Here is a 17298-nt window from a genome sequence, read left to right on the forward strand (position 1 = left end):
GTGCTCTATTATCTGGAAGCGCAACTGGGAGATGGTATGTCGGCATTTATCAAAATGATATGGGATGGGAAGTAACCCATTTTTCTTTCTTATTGTAGATTTGTGTTTGCAAAAACGATCCTTCATCCTAGTGGAAGTCTCACCGACATACACAAGTCCACAGGGGCACTTCAAGATATAAACCACAAAGTTACGGTTACATGCGAAAAAAACATTTATTTTGAATTTCTCTCCTGTATACGGGTGAGTGAAATGTTCACCTTTGATCACACTAGAGCAATGTATGCACTGAAGGCATTCATCCATCAAAACTATAGCAGCTGGGGATCGGTTAGGCGAGTATAAGTTCCCTAAATTTGTTACAGCATGTGGAGCCCCTGGGACAAAAATGTTCTTGCGCTTCAATATCTATTGTAATATTAGCACATAAATCATCAGATTATATATATTTCAAGGTTCAAATTGCACAAAATAATGATGGTATGGTCTAATATACAGGTAGAAACCGTACAGACACTTTAGTAAGGGGCAATTTAGTAAATTAATCAATGCACATTTATGCACTAATTCCCCAGCTCAAAAAGAGGGACATTTAAGGATCAAAGAGGGACTTCAGTCAAAAAGAGGGACACATGCCTAGTGGAGGTCTGCATGAAAACTTACAGCAGAATCCTTCCTTTGGACATACCCTTAAAGGGGTTTTCCAATCTCAGACAATGGGGGCATATCACTAGTATATGCCCCCATTGTCTGATAGGTGCTGGGACCCGCACCTACAATGAGAACGGAGCCGGGAAATGAACGGAGGGCGCACTGCGCATTCACACCAGCCCTCCATTCATTTGTATGGGGCTCGGCTATTGCCGTCTGCCCCATAGAAATGAATGGGAGCATGGGCCGCGCATGCGCAGTGCACTCCCATTCACTTCTATGGGAGCAGCGTCTAGTGGGGTAAGGACCCTGGGAAATCCGGGGTCCTTCAGCCACAGCGCTCCCCGCTTCGTTCTCGTTCAGAAAATGGGGGCATATCCTAGAGATGGGAATACCCCTTTAAAGGGCTCATGCACACGAACAGATTTTCTTTCTGGGTTAGTTCCATTTATTTTGCAGACCGTATGTGGAACCATTATTTCATTGGGTCCGCAAAAACAAACAAACCAGAAGTTACTTCATGTGCATTCCGTTTCCATATGTCTGTTCTGCAAAAAAAATAAATAGAACATGTCCTATTATTGTCAGCATTACGGACAAGGATAGTACTTCTATTATTTATTTATTTTATGCACTTATATAGCACTGACATATTCCACAGCACTTTACAGACATTAGCATCACACTGTCCCCATTGTGGCTCACAATCTAAGTTCCCTATCAGTATGTCTTTGGAGTGTGGGAGGAAACCGGAGTACCGGAGGAAACCCACGCAAACATAGGGAGAACATACAAACTCCATGCAGATGTTGCCCTTGGTCGGATTTGAACCTAGGACCCCAGCGCTGAAATAGGGGCCGGATGTTCCGTTGCGCAAAATACGGAATGCACATGGACGTTATCCGTATTTTTTGCGGATCAAAAAATACATACGGTTATGTGCATAAGCCCTAGGGGGGTTGTATCGCTGTGTACTAGTGAAGCGTTACAGTGTCATGACTGGGACCCCAGAATTGCAAAAAGAACAATGCTGGATTTTTGGCGATTCTTGGGTTGTGGCAACATGCAAGTCACATTGCAACCCTATGCAGTTCAATGATTGAACTGCTACACAGCTATCCTTGGTTGCATGATGGGTATGGCTGCACGATTAATCAAATTAATTTGATTAATTTGCCCTTTTACAACTCAACAATATTAATTTTTTTTAAATATCATCACATCGATTTTTATACAGAAGAGCTGCCTCAGCGCAGCATGTGCAAGTCTTTACAGTCTCTGCTGCGGACTGTGGGGACACGAACAGACCCGCACATGCTGCGCTGATAAAAAGCTCAAGATTACAGCGGGGGCCCAGCCCTGACTGAAGCCGGGATCCCGCTGTAACGAACGGCCACTGGGGGGGGGGGGGGGGATTTAGGGAGAGAGAGTGTGGCACTGCTACTCTGATTGAGCCCATGGAGTGGAGTCCAGGACTGCACAAGAAGCTGTGCAGGTTAGTCTGAGAGAAGATGACGTCCGAGAACCAGCTGAGGGCATCAGTATATCTAATGTATAAAGAGGGAGGACTAGAGGGGGGGTCTATAGTGTGTGTGTGTGTGTGTGTGTGTGTGTGTGTATGTATGTATATATATATATATATATATATATATATATATATATATAATGTGTGTGAATCGGGAAGACTGGAGGAGGGTATATCACTGCTATTCCCTGCTCTAGTCCTCCTATATACACTATATACCCTCTAGTCCTCCCTCTATATACATTATATACCCTCCTCCAGTCCATCCTCTATATACATTGTATATCCTCCTCCAGTCCTCCCTATATATACACATTATATACTTTCCTCAAGTCCTCCCTCTATATACTATAGACCCTCCTCTACTCCGCTATAGGTGTCTCCCAAAAGATAATAAGACGATGTACAAGAGGCATTATTGTGGAAAAAAAATTCTCAGCTTTTATTTAGATTTGAGCAAAAAGTGCCCAGTCCAAAATTATTCATACCCTTCTCATTAATCAATAGAAAAGCCTTTATTGGCTATTACAGCAATCAAACGCTTCCTATAATTGCAGACCAGCTTTTTGCATGTCTCCACAGGTATTTTTGCCCATTCATCTTTAGCAATTAGCTCCAAATCTTTCAGGTTGGAGGGTCTTCTTGCCATCACCCTGCTCTTTAGCTCCCTCCACAGATTCTCAATCGGATTTAAGTCTGGACTCTGGCTGGGCCACTCCAGAACGTTAATGTTGTTGTCTGCTAACCATTTCTTCACCACTTTTGCCGTGTGTTTTGGGTCATTGTCATGCTGAAATGTCCACTGGTGCCCAAGGCCAAGTTTCTCTGCAGACTGCCTGATGTGGTCGTTGAGAATCCTCATGTATTGCTCTTTTTTCATGGTGCTGTTTACTGTGATTAGGTTCCCTGGTCCATTGGCTGAAAAACACCCCCAAAGCATTAGTTTCCCACCACCACAGTTGGGATGGGGTTCTTTGGGTTGAAGGCTCCTTGGATTCTTTTTCACCTCTCTAACTATCCTCCTGGCAAGCACAGGTGTCACTTTTGGCTTCCGACCACGTCCTCTGAGATTTTCCACAGTGCGGAACATCTTGTATTTTTTGCTCAAATGTAAATAAAAGCTGAGAAATGTTTTTTTCCCCACAATAATGCCTCTTGCACATCGTCTTATTATATTTTGGGAGACACCTATGCCATTTCCCGTCAAAAGTCTTCCCTCTATATACACTATATACCCTCTTCCAGTCCTCTCTCTATACATATTATATACCTCCTCCAGTCCACCCTCTATATACACTATATACCCTTCTCCAGTCTTCCCTCTATATACACTATAGACCCTCCTCTAGTCCTCTCTCTATACATATTATATACCTCCTCCAGTCCTCCCTCTATATACACTATATATCCTCCTCCAGTCCTCCCTTTATATACATTATATACCCTCTTTCAGTTCTCTCTCTATATACATTATATACTCTCCTCCAGTCCTCCCTGTATATACACACTATATAACCTTCTCCACTCTTCCCTCTGCATACATTATATACCCTCCTCCAGTCCTCCCTCTATATACACTATATATCATCTTTCAGTCCTTCCCACTATATACAGTACATTATAGTATATAATGTATATAGAAGGACTGAAGGAGAGTATCTAATGTATATGTGCATCCCTCTACATACAGGATGGGTGATGCTGCCAAGATCGTTGTGACTAAATCACAGTGACAACTTTATCTCACTGTGATTTTGTAGTAAAAAGATCACAGGGAGGCACGGAGCATTATCAGTCATGTTACTGCTCCGTGTCTCTGCTGTCCGGGACGGGGCTTGGCTGTCTTTCACTCAGCAAACTCCACACACGGGATCCGCTCGTGTGAAAGAGCCCTATGGGTCTTAAAAATATGGTAAAGCAAGGGAGATGTAAAAAAATAATAAAAGAAGGTATACTTAAATATTCAAACCCACTCTACTGCAGCCAGGGACTGATTTTAGCGCCACATAATCCAAGAGAATGCTTGGAGCCCCAGAGATTGGGGTGCCCCTTGCTGGCCACAAGCAGTTGCCTGGAAAAAGAAGCCAGTACAGCCATGCTGTCATGTTATTGACTGCATGGCTTACCAGCGTTTCAGCACAGTCTCCTGCTTGTCATGCCAGTAACGTTGGAAACCATCAGGACCTTCAAGGTTAAATTTTTTTCTCATCAGAGAATAAAACTTTCTTCCATCTTTGAATGTCCCATGTTTCGTGCTCTCTTGCAAAGTCCAAACAAGCAGTTCTGTGGCGTTCAAGGAGACAAGGTCGTTTTTTGTTTTTGAAGCCCTTCAGTCTCAGATGCCTTTCTGATGGTTATGGGGCTGCAGTCAGCACCAGTAAGGGCCTTCATTTGGGTCGAGGATCGTCCAGTGTCTTGACGGACAGCCAATTGGATCCTCCGGCTCAGTGCTGATGAAATGTTTTTTGGGTCTTCCACTTGACTTTTTTGTTCCATAACCCTCAGGATCATTCGAGAAATTCCAAATGACTGTCTTACTGCGTCCAACCTCAGCAGCGATGGCGTGCTGTGAGAGACCCTGCCTATGCATTTCGAACAACCTGACCACGTTCAAAAAGGGAGAGTTTTTTTGCCTTTGCCATCACAACGTGTGACTACCTGACAGAAAATGACAATGAATCCACATCTTTGCACAGATTTGGCCTTTTAAAAGGCATGTGGTCCTAAAATTTGGATCATCTGAAAAACAGCCTGTTTCAGTTTAATCGTTATTTTCAATTAATTGAATGCTCAAAAAATGTTTTGTCTCACTCTCATTTCTTCTTGTTGCACGTTGAAGCTCTACTTGGAACCTTGTTAAGATCCAACCATGTAAAATAGAATTTTTTGCCATTTTTCAAGTGGTCTTAAACTTTTGATCAGGACTGTATTTTCATGAACGGAATATACAATCATGTTAATAGTGTTTAGCAGTTAGCACTGACTCGGCAAATCTAATTTCAGCTCTGAGATTTCAAGTTTTTACTAGAGAGAAATGTTCGCCAGGCTGTTTATCTGGCAATAAATCAAAAAGTGTACCCGTTCAAAAATTTTATATTTGCATATATCCTCTATTGTATGCATTTTTGCTCCCATGGCCACTTTATTTCAGTTATTTTTCTTGAATTGTTTAGAATGTGCCATTGCGTACTGCTGGTAGCATTCTGTTGCACCTGGTAGCCTGTGTCACATGGCCTGTTATAGGTGGGGCTCACAGCCTTATCTCTCCCACCGCCTGAGTGATCTCACTATGGAGGTATGTGGGAGTTTGGCTGTAAGTTGTATCTTAGCACCTCTCAGACCGTGCTCACACTCCGTAGGTAGCTTAGTGGTATGGACCCGTGCCACACCGAGATACCTTGACAGTGGTGCAAAAGGTCTCTGATGTGTTCCTGACTGGAATACATTGGCTAAAGTCTCAGTTCTTATCAGCTTGAGGGGTTAGCCAGTGTTGTCAGTTGCATATCATTGTGGTGCACCTTTCGCAGTGATTGATGTTTTTTTTAGGCGGTCCAGCTTTTGTTTGGAAACCAGGAACATTTTCTCTGCATATTCCATTATGCGCCGACGACTCTATTAGCTATCAAGCTAGTGATTAAAGGTATTGCAAAGCCGAGCAGCGAACCTATAAAACCGCCGCTCTGGTTTACAATGCACTTCTTGTCTTTAACCTCCCTGGCGGTATTCCTGAGTGTGACTCAGGGTTAATTTTCACTGCCAGGAGCAGTAACCCCGAGTCACGCTCGGGGTAACATTGCAGAGTCCCTTCACCTTCTGCCGGCGATCCAGCGATGTCCTCCGCTGTGATCGCCGGCCGGCATCTGACTTCCTGGTTCCGTTCCCTGCGAGCAACAGCGGCACATGGGATCGGAACTGGGCGGGAAATTCAAATAGATCTAAACATAAAAAGTGACACACACACATAAGAGGTTATACATTGTAATCTGAGAGGATTACACTGTATAACCTCAGATCTGACATTTGATCACTGTACAGTGCCTATTGCCTGCCAATTTACTGTCATTTGTGCCCATAAAATATTTATAACATGGCATCAAAAAAGCGCAACTTTACTACAAAAGTGCTTTTGGACCAGTTGAGTGACAGCGACAGTGACACGGAGGTGCTTGCAGAACTGAGCGATAGTGAGTTGTGGGGAGATTTGTCGTCTGACACTGACACTGATCTGGCAAGTGACAATGGCGATGGTCCTGCACCTGACCTCAGCCATGTACGCACTTGGTGCCCTATTGACTGCGATACGGACCAGGTAGCGCCCCCAAGATTCCTGTTCACTGGATTACCTGGGATGAAGGTAGATGTTGAGCGTGACAACCCTCTGGCATACCTGCTGAGGAGGTAGTTGAAAAAATTGCCACGGAGACAAATCGCTACCAAGAGCAGCAATCCGCTACGCTGCATGCCACATTTTCCAGAAGCAGAAAGTGGGAACCGGTGACCAAAGAGGACATGTGGCAGTTTCTGGGACTCATCATTCTTCAGGGGGTGATGGGGAAACCGCTCCAGAAATGGTACTGGACCACCAATAAGTTACTGGCCACTCCATTTTTTGGCACCGTGATGTCAGAATACCGGTTTTCCCTCATCATGAAGTATTTCCACTTCACGAACAATGAAGAATTAGATGAGGCCACGCATCCTGCACCCAAACAAAAAAAAAAAAATCTGGGAGGTATGGCAAATTATTGTGACCAATTTCCAGTGGACCTATGTGCCAGAAAGGGACGTCAGCGTAGATGAAAGTTTGATGGCCTACAAGGGACGCCTAAGCTGGATACAGTACATTGCATCCAAAAGATGGTGGTTTGGCATTAAATCCTACATGCTCTGCGAGTCATCCAATGGGTACATCTGGAATTCGGTCATTTACACCAGTAAAGGCATGAAGTTCAACCCAGGTACAGCGGCTATGGGATGGCCACATCATCTGTCCTTACACTGCTGGAGCCATTGCTGAACCAGGGATATTGTGTGACCACTGACAATTTCTACACGTCTCTGGAACTTTCTGAGATTTAGCTACAAAACAAGACTGATGCATATAAGACTGTTAGGCCTAACCGACGTGACATGCCATCTATGTTTGCCAAGAATACACTCAAAACCGGAGAAATGGTTGCCTGGCAGAAGGGTAAGATGATGGCAATGCGATGGAGAGACAAGAAGGACATGTGTCTCATAAGTACTGTGCACAATACCTCTACTGCCATGGTCCACACAAAAGGTGGGAAAGATGTGCTAAAGCCGTAAGTCGTGATAGACTATAAAAATACCATGGGAGGTGTCGACAGAGCCTATCTTCAGGCATCTTCTGGAACAATGCCTTTGGAATGCATATATCCTGCACAGAGCAAAGAGTGACAAGCCTCTTGTTCATCCTGAGTTTATATGGAAGGTGGTTGAGCGGATTTTTGTCAACCACCAGACGCCATCCACGTCGTGCTGTTGACGTTGTCAACCCAGAACGCCTGACTGGTCGTCACTTTATGGACTACATCCCGCCAACCGCAAAAAAGGCAGCACCTACCAGGATGTGGGTGGTTTGCTGCTCAAAGAGAGATGGCAATGGAAAAAAAGTCCGAAATGAAACCAGGTTCTATTGTCCGGATTGTGACGTCAGACTTTGTGCAGTCCCATGTTTCAAAATTTATCACACTCAGGATGTTTATTGAATTTTCTTTGACAAATTTCTTTATTTTGTATTACATTATTAAATAAAATTATATTATTTATTAGATTATAATTCATGATTTTGTGTTTGAAACTTTATCACATCTGGGATGTCTACTAAAGTCTTGTTTGGTCAGGTTTAAGTAAGTAATTACTAAGAATTGCAAGCCTACAATACATAACACCAAATTTCATGCAAAAAATTGTACCACTTTTGGTACAAAATTCCTAACATAATCATACCGCCAGGGAGGTTAATAGGGTGGCTTTTATCACTTAATTTATTTATAGCCTTGCGCCATCTTTTCAGTATATTTTATTGTCGCTCTCTAAGAGGTATCTTTTTTCTTTAAGGATGTTGAGAGCGATCTCGCCAATAGCGGATATCAAATCATTACTGGCGCTGTGTATAATTGATTTTTGGACCATCGGTTTTGTTTTGACCAACGCTTTTAAAAGATCCCAATTACGACGGATTGTGTTCGACATCTTTACAGGAGCAGCGACGCTACCAAGAACGACCGTCGAGATGCAAAATATCACATTTTAGAGCTTTATTATGCACACATAAGATCTGGCGGGAACAAACGCGTTCTTAGCTGTAGTTCCTCGGGTGTATCCGATCTTAAATCTACAAGTAAATAGCCGTGAGGCTCGTGTGTAGCGTCTTTAAAAGCTTCTAAAAAGAAACTTGATTTACTAGGATACATTTGCCGAGCCAACGTAATAACTTGCAATTCATCATGCGGGTTCCTAAAAAGGATTGTATTTAGTGCTTAAATTTATGGTCTGGCTTTACTTACCCAGACAAAAAACATTTTGAACAAGATACATGATGCTCAAATTTCTGGGGTGCACGTATTTTGCAAATGCATTTTGTATTTCAAGATTTTCGCAAGCCGCCTCCATAAGATCATCAACAACCGCCAAATTTACCTTGTCCTACGGAAATATTTTGGGTTAGCTCGTCGTACAATTTCTGCCAACTTGCGTAAAACCAAATGACATTGTCAGGTTTGTGCAACATTAGTGTATCCCCTTGTATTAACAACCGTTTTACAAAAAAACTATTTCTGGAATTTGAGGGTCCTGCTAAAATACAAAGTAAGGGGTCCCGAAATTGCGCGGCCATGTTTAATAGTAAAAAGGTAACGTTGTAAAGTCAGTTGTCTCTTTGTGTAGATGTACGTTTGCGTCTTGTCTTGTCTCGAACGCTTCTTATTTCTGAAAATGCCGTTTTGCTCTATACCTATTGTTTTTTGCGTCTTGGGATCGGGATTGAGTAAGTAATCCAACACAAGGTCTTTTAACTGTATGAAATTAACAAGTCAAGTGTTAACGACATTGAGAGTTATACCCTTAATATGTTTTTCCCGTTGTTGCGTTTGTAGCCCTAAATCTTTAGACCCGCAGATACAAACTCGGTAATATACGTGCTCAATGGTGCAATCCAATCGCCGTCTCTACGAATATGATGGAGCCTGTGTCGTGATAAAGACAACGTTCTTGCAATCTGTCTAGGAGTGTGTATAGTGTTGCCCATAATTATTCATACCCCTGGCAAATTTTAACTTAAAGTTACTTTTATTCAACCAGCAAGTAATTTTTTGACGGTAAATGACGTGTGTCTCCCAAAAGATAATAAGACGATGTACAAGAGACATTTTTGTAGAAAAAAAAATCAAAATTCTCAGCTTTTATTTATATTTGAGCAATAAATACAAGGTCGGAAGCCAAAAGTGACACCTGTGCTGGCCAGGAGGCTAGTTAGAGAGGTGAAAAAGAATCCAAGGATCACCACCAAGGCCATCCTGGTGAATCTGGGCTCTGCTGGTTGCAATGTCTCAAGGCAAACAATCCAACGGACACTGCACACATCTGGAGAAGTTAAACCCAGCAAAGGCACACACAAGCTCGCTTGGCCTTTGCAAAAGTTCATCTGGACAAAGAAGAAGACTTCTGGTCTTCTGTGTTATGGTCAGATGAAATAAAAATTTACTTGTTTGGTCACAATGATGTTTCCTTCATTTGGCGTTAAAAAGGAGAAGCCTTCAACCCAAAGAACACCATCCCCACTGTCAAACATGGTGGTGGAAACCGAATGCTTTGGGGGAGTGTCACGGCCTATGATGTACGCCGTGACACTATTGCCACGCTTGCTGTTGCCAATGGCAACATGTTGCTGTTTTGGCATGTTGTGGCAATGTCACAGGTTTTGCTGTGTGCGCCGTGAATTGCTGGCCATGCATGCTGTTGTCTGCGGCAACCTGTTGCCTTTTGCCTATGTGTGCAATACCCCTTTAAGTAGTGTCTCCCTGTTGTGTGGTGTGTGTGGGGTTAATACTCTGGCTGGAGCAAAGTGGTGAGTTGGTGTGGTTTCAGGTCTCCTTATATACTCTGGCTTGGAGTTGGAGCCTGAGATCAGTTTGGTTTGTCTGCCTTGCATGAGAGATGCTTGAACTGTACTTGGATGAGATCTGAGGGCCATCCAAGTTTGACATCAAGTTAATTAGCGATGTCATCCTGAGTGTTTCCTCCTTGTCTTCCTTCCCCTCCTGGTGTGTCATTTACGGTGTGGGTTTAAGTTGGAGATTTGGTGTACGTCTTGTTTGTGGTTGCATGTCTGGGATGTTGTTGGTGTTTGTCCCTGCATGTGTGCAAGACGTCTCCCTTGCGTGTGTTTCCTATGAAAGGGGGTCCCATTGGTTTCCCGGAGGGGTGAACCTAAAGACATTAGCAGCCTTGCCTGGAGCCACCTTGCTTCGGTGTCCGTATGGGGGTCCAGGCTGTTGTGGTCTTTCCATCTTTGCTGTGGCAGGTAAGTGTTTGATGTTCTGTTGTTACATTATGTTCTTACATGCTGTGCAGATGCTGCATTGTCTTTCTCCCTGTCAGCTACTGGGCCGCTGGTGACGCCTTTCATCCGTGGTGATGGATGAACAGGAGGTCTCTGCCCTGTCACGATGTTGTTGAGGGTGATGCAGGGAATACTAGCCTTCTAGGTTCGAGGGTATGAGCCCCCTTACCATTGAAGGTGGCTAATACAGCCAAGAGACTAGGGCTATTTTAGGGAAGCTTTAGGAGGTAACCAGCTCCCTTTTCCATGCCTTTGAACATGGTAACATTGTATGGTGGGGAGTTTCCCACACTCTCCACCATGACAGGGTGATTTTCAGCCAATGGACCAGGGAACCTAATCACAGTAAACGGCACCATAAAAAAGAGCAATACATGAGGATTCTCAACGACAACATCAGGCAGTCTGCAGAGAAACTTGGCCTTGGGCACTATTGGACATTTCAGCAATGAAAATGACCCAAAACACACAGCAAAAGTGGTGAAGAAATGGTTAGCAGACAACAACATTAACGTTTTGGAGTGGCCAAGCCAGAGTCCAGACTTGAATTGAGATCAGGCTGATGGCAAGAAGACCCTCCAACCTGAAAGATTTGGAGCTCATTGCTACAGATGAATGGGCAAAAATACCTGTGGAGACATGCAAAAAGCTGGTTTGCAATTATAGGAAGAGTTTGATTGCTGTAATAGCCAACAAAGGCTTTTCTATTGATTATTGAGAAGGGTATGAATAATTTTTTGCTCAAATGTAGATAAAAGCTGAGAATTTATCTTTTTTTTCCACAATAATTCCTCTTGTACATCTTTTGGGAGACACCTATGTCATTTCCCGTCAAAAAATTACTTGCTGGTTGAATAAAAGTAACTTTAAGTCAAAATTTGCAAGGGGTATGAATAATTATGGGCAGCACTGTAATTCGAGTCTGGCATAGGCAGTTGTAAAACAGGCTACAAAAATGTTTTTGTCGAGAGTGTAGCGCTCTTTTACATACCATCAATTGACTACAGCTGAAAGAAGGATAGTTAGGATAGAACCTTAATATCTTTTTATTTTTAAAGATATAAAGATGTGTCCAGACATGTTTTGACAACTGTTTGCTATTGTGACAGCTGTTCGTACATTAGGCTGTCTATGTCTCATAACACATGTATAAACATTGTGGAGTTCTAAATTTGGTAGGTGTTGTACAAATTGATGGTCAGATGACGTATTAGAAGATAGATACGTGTTATCGGCACCCGGGAAAGTTGGGTGCCGCAATTTGATATTGTTAATATTTATAAATGCTACATATCTGTGTTAGATAGATATGTTGAATATCTGTAAAAGCTGCGGCTATGAAATAGGACAAAATGGGAAGACGGAATCGGCACCCAGGAAAGTTGGGTGCTGTGGCTGACGCAGCTTCTGTTGTTTCTGCTGTTGCTGCTGCAGCTGTGACGGCACAATCTGTATGAAGATACTAAGGACAAATATGGCTTCAACGTGTTATCGGCACCCGGGAAAGTTGGATGCCACAATTAGCTATTATTAGTATTTATTTTTGAGGTCTACCCACATTTAAACAAAAATAAATAAATAATAATAAAAACTAAAAAAACAAACAAAAACAAACCAGTGTTGGCTACCTCCTCCTCCACCGCCGCTTCCGCCTACACCGCCACATCCACCGCCTACTCAACCTCCTACTCTATATGGACTTCATCCTCCTATATCAAGATTATTATTTTTTATTTTTACGTATTTTATGTTATTTTAAGTCATTTCCCTATCCACATTTGTTTTCAGAGCACTTGCCATGCTCTTAACCACATTTTGCTGCCTTTTGCAGCTCTCTAGCCCTTTCCATGACTTTTTTAGAGACATTTTAGTGCTTCAAAGTTCGGGTCCCCATTGACTTCAATGGAATTCTGGTTCGGGGTCAAGTTCGGGTCCCGAACTCAAACTTTTTTACGAAGTTCGGACGAACCTGGCGAACCCGAATTTCCAGGTGTTTGCTTAACTCTACTTGACAGCGGAGAATCGATGGATGTCGTATATCTGGACTTCTCCAAAGCATCTGACACTGTACCACATAAAAGGTTAGTATATAAAATGAGAATGCTTGGACTGGGAGAAAATGTCTGTATGTAGGTAAGTAACTGGCTCAGTAATGGAAAACAGAGGGTGGTTATTAACGGTACACACAGATTGGATCACTGTCACTAGTGGGGTACGTCAGGGGTCAGTATTGGGCCCTATTCTCTTCAATATATTTATTAATGATATTGTAGAAGGCTTGCACAGTAAAATATCAAGGACAGTATACTGCTACAGAGGGATCTGGATAGATTGGAGGCTTGGGCAGAGAAGTGGCAGATGAGGTTTAACACTGACAAATGTAAGGTTATGCACATGGGAAGGAATAATGCAAGTCACCAGTACATACTAAATGGTGAAACACTGGGTAACACTGACATGGAAAAGGACCTAGGAATTTTAGTGAACAGCAAACTAAGCTGTAAAAAAACAGTGCAAGGCGGCTGCTGCCAAGGCCAATAAGAAAATGAGTGGCATCAAAAGGGGCATAGATACCAGTGATAAGAACATAGTCCTACCATTTTATAAAATCACTAGTCAGACCACACATGGAGTACTGAGCACAGTTCTGGGCAAGTGAACAAGGCAGACATAGCAGAGCTGGAGAGGGTACAGAGGAGGGCAACTAAAGTAATAACTGGAATGGGGGGACTACAGTACCCTGAAAGATTATCAACATTAGGTTAATTCACTTTAGAAAAAAGACGACTGAGGGGAGATCTAATTACTATGTATAAATATATCAGGGGTCAGTACAGAGATCTCTCCCATCATCTATTTATCGCCAGGACTGTGACAAGGGGACATCCTCTGCGTCTGGAGGAAAGAAGGTTTGTACACAAACATAGAAGAGGATTCTTTACTGTAAGATCAGTGAGACTATGGAACTCTCTGCCTGAGGAGGTGGTGATGGTGAGTTCACTAAAATAATTCAAGAGGGGCCTGGATGAATTTCTAGAGTGTAATAATATTACTGGCTATAGCTACTAGAGATGGGTCGTAGATCCAGGGAGTTATTCTGATTGCCTGATTAGAGTCGGGAAAGAATTTTAAGTGGGGAAAATTGACTTCTACCTCACAGTTTGTTTGTTTTTTGCCTTCCTCTGGATCAACTTTCAGGTTAACAGGCCGAACTGGATGTACAGTTTTCGGCCTTATATACTATGTTACTATGTTACATCTCCTGGAGGGAGACTGCCATCTTGTTGTCATCTATACGGACCACAAGATCTTAAAGGGGTTGTCCGGGTTCAGAGCTGAACCTGGACATATCCCCATTTTCACCCAGGCAGCCTCCCTGATATGAGCATTGGAGCATTTCATGCTCTGATGTTCTCCTTTGCCCTGCACTGAATCGCGCATGCCAAAGGCTTTTTTTGGAGATCCAGTGACGTACTGGGCTCTCCATGATTAAAGCTAGGCGGAGGCTTCCTCCTAGCAGTGAGCCTGGTGATGTCACCGACACTAATGGGCGGCATTTAGCGCTGCCCTAGCCTGTAAAACAGCTAGTTCAGCACTAAAGTCCACCCATCAGTGACATCACCGGGAACACTGCTAGGTGGAAGCCTCCACCTAGCAGTATAGAAAATATAAACAAACAGCCCTTGCCCTGCTTATACAATGCAGGGCAAGGGAGAGCATCGGAGCATGAAATTCTCCAATGCTCATTTCAGGGGGCTGCCTGCGTGAATATGGGCATATGTCCAAGTTGAACTCAGAACCCGGACAACCCCTTTTACATACCTTCAATTTGCTCAGTGGCTTTATCCTCACCAAGTCCACTGGTCAATGTTCTTTGCAGTTTATTTTTGTTCTACATTACCACCCAGCCGAGAAGAATACAGAGGCCGTTCATTTGACTCAACTGACAGGGGGAATGAGCCCAGCACATCATCAAACCTGTCCTCACCTTCTCTGTCACTCCAGTTCAGCTTAAGAACATTCTGCCTGGCCAAGTAGAAGCCCACCCTGACTAGGGGCCATGGCTTGAAAGTCGTCAGTCACCCAGGTCTCAACAAGACTGCTAGCCTGATTACCCTACATTACTGGTGCCCTGTGATTTCTAAGGATGTCCAGGATTATATTGCCGTCTGTTCCACTGTTGCAATCCAACTTATTCACCACAGCGCTTATTCACTGGATTGACAGGTCTGTCCAAGTGCAAATCTCAAATCAGACTGACCAGATCAGAGCTGCTAGATACCCTGAAGAGCACATTGTATAGGGCAGGCAGTAATATTGTTATCTTGTTGGAATACCAAATCTCTTAACTTAGTAAAAAAAAAAGACAGTAGGACTAGTTTCATGATGTCCAGAAAATACCAAAGGCTGGTCAATGTTTCCTTCACTAATACCAGCTGGTAATGGCCATGGTAGCTAATGGCTCCCACACCATGATACCTGGTGTTATTTCTGTGTGTCCTGCATGATGGAAATAGGCGCTCTCCTGTGAACTCTGATGTGGCCATCATTTATATCGAGGCAGAACCTGAGTAGTAAAGGGCTACTATTCTCGTCAAATCAAAAGTGACAAGTCAACACGCCCATTTTCCTGCCTATAAACCTGCCCATTACACCCACAACCCCTCCCAGTCCTTCCCAAACCACACCTAAATACCGCCCCAAACCACGTCTAAATACCGCCTATTCAACGCCCCTCATTCTGTTAGGTCTGATATTACGTCAGTAATTTTAATTAAGTTTTAATATCTTTAAAAATAACATGATATTAAGCTTGTATTAACCTCTTACTAAGCCATTATAAATATTGACAATGGCGAATTGATCTGTCTATCTTCCTCAAGCTAAAGTAGCTTTAATGATGTCACCACAGGTCCTGGAAGGGAATATTTATAAAACATTGATTATGTTTAATCATATACGTTCGTATATTGTTAGATCTGATATCATTTCAGTACTGTAATTCTTATAATTTGTTCTTTTTTAAATACTCTTTATTCATTTTCAATACATTATGAAAGCAGATGACAATGCTTCACATTGATAAGTTACGGACACAGCCTTCTTTGCCTGGCTCTATCTAGTTGGATTAAGACTGCTTCTGTTAGGCTACTTTCACACTAGCGTTCGGGCGGATCCGTTCTGAACGGATCCGCCCATAATAATGCAGACGGAGGCTCCGTTCAGAACGGATCCGTCTGCATTATATTAGCAAAAAAAAGCTAAGTGTGAAAATAGCCTGGGACGGATCCGTCCAGACTTTCAATGTAAAGTCAATGGGGGACGGATCCGCTTGAAGATTGAGCCACATTGTGGCATCTTCAAACGGATCCGTCCCCATTGACTTACATTGTAAGTCTGGACGGATCCGCACGCCTCCGCACGGCCAGGCGGACACCCGAACGCTGCAAGCAGCGTTCAGCTGTCCGCCTGTCCGTGCGGAGGCGAGCGGAGCGGAGGCTGAACGCCGCCAGACTGATGCAGTCTGAGCGGATCCGCCTCCATTCAGACTGCATCAGGGCTGGACGGCTGCGTTCGGGTCCGCTCGTGAGCTCCTTCAAACGGAGCTCACGAACGGAAACCCGAACGCTAGTGTGAAAGCAGCCTTAGATGGAGATACCGCACAATCCAAAAAGGAGCCATACTAACGTGTATAGAAAATAATTTCAGTAATTCAATTAAGTTTTAATATCTTTAAAAATAAAATGATATAAAGCTTGTATTAACCTCTTACTAAGCCAATATAAATATTGACAATGACTAAATGATCGGTCACAGGTCCTGGAAGGTAACTGACGCAGGCCCTTTGTTAGTGGACCTGCAATGTTTAAAAATTGCTTTAATGATATACGATTGTGTTTAATAAAATCATAGGTGTCCGTGATTTAATCAACATATTTGATCACCGCATCTAACACAGATATGTAGCTTTGATAAATATTAATAATAGCTAATTGCGGCACCCAACTTTCCCGGGTGCCTATTCTGTCTTCCCATTTTGTCCGATTTTATAGCCGCATCTATCACAGATCAAAGATATCTATCTAACACAAATATGTAGCATTTATAAAAATTAATAATAGCTAATTGTGGCAGCAACTTTCCCGCATGCCGATAACACATATTTATCTTCTAATACGCCATCCGGCCATCAATTTGTACAAACGCCTACCAAATTTAGAAGTCCACAATGTTTATACATGTGTTACGAGACATAGACAGCCTAATGTACAAGCATCTGTGTCAATAGCAAACAGTTGTCAACATATCCGGACACGTCCTAATATCTTTAAAAATAAAATGATATTAAGGTTCTATCCTAACTATCTATTCAGGGTATATTCGGACATGATGAAGGCATGTTCTGATATGTCCTGAGACGTTATTTAAGAGCGACAAAATAATTTTGTAGTGTTAGGAAATTTGCTATGTTACAAAATTATGTTTAATAAAAATCAAGGCGTGTGTTATTTAACCCCTTCCCGACCTTTCACGT

The sequence above is a fragment of the Bufo gargarizans genome, chromosome 1 (assembly GCF_014858855.1).
Source record: "Bufo gargarizans isolate SCDJY-AF-19 chromosome 1, ASM1485885v1, whole genome shotgun sequence".
Classification (NCBI taxonomy): Eukaryota; Metazoa; Chordata; class Amphibia; order Anura; family Bufonidae; genus Bufo; species Bufo gargarizans.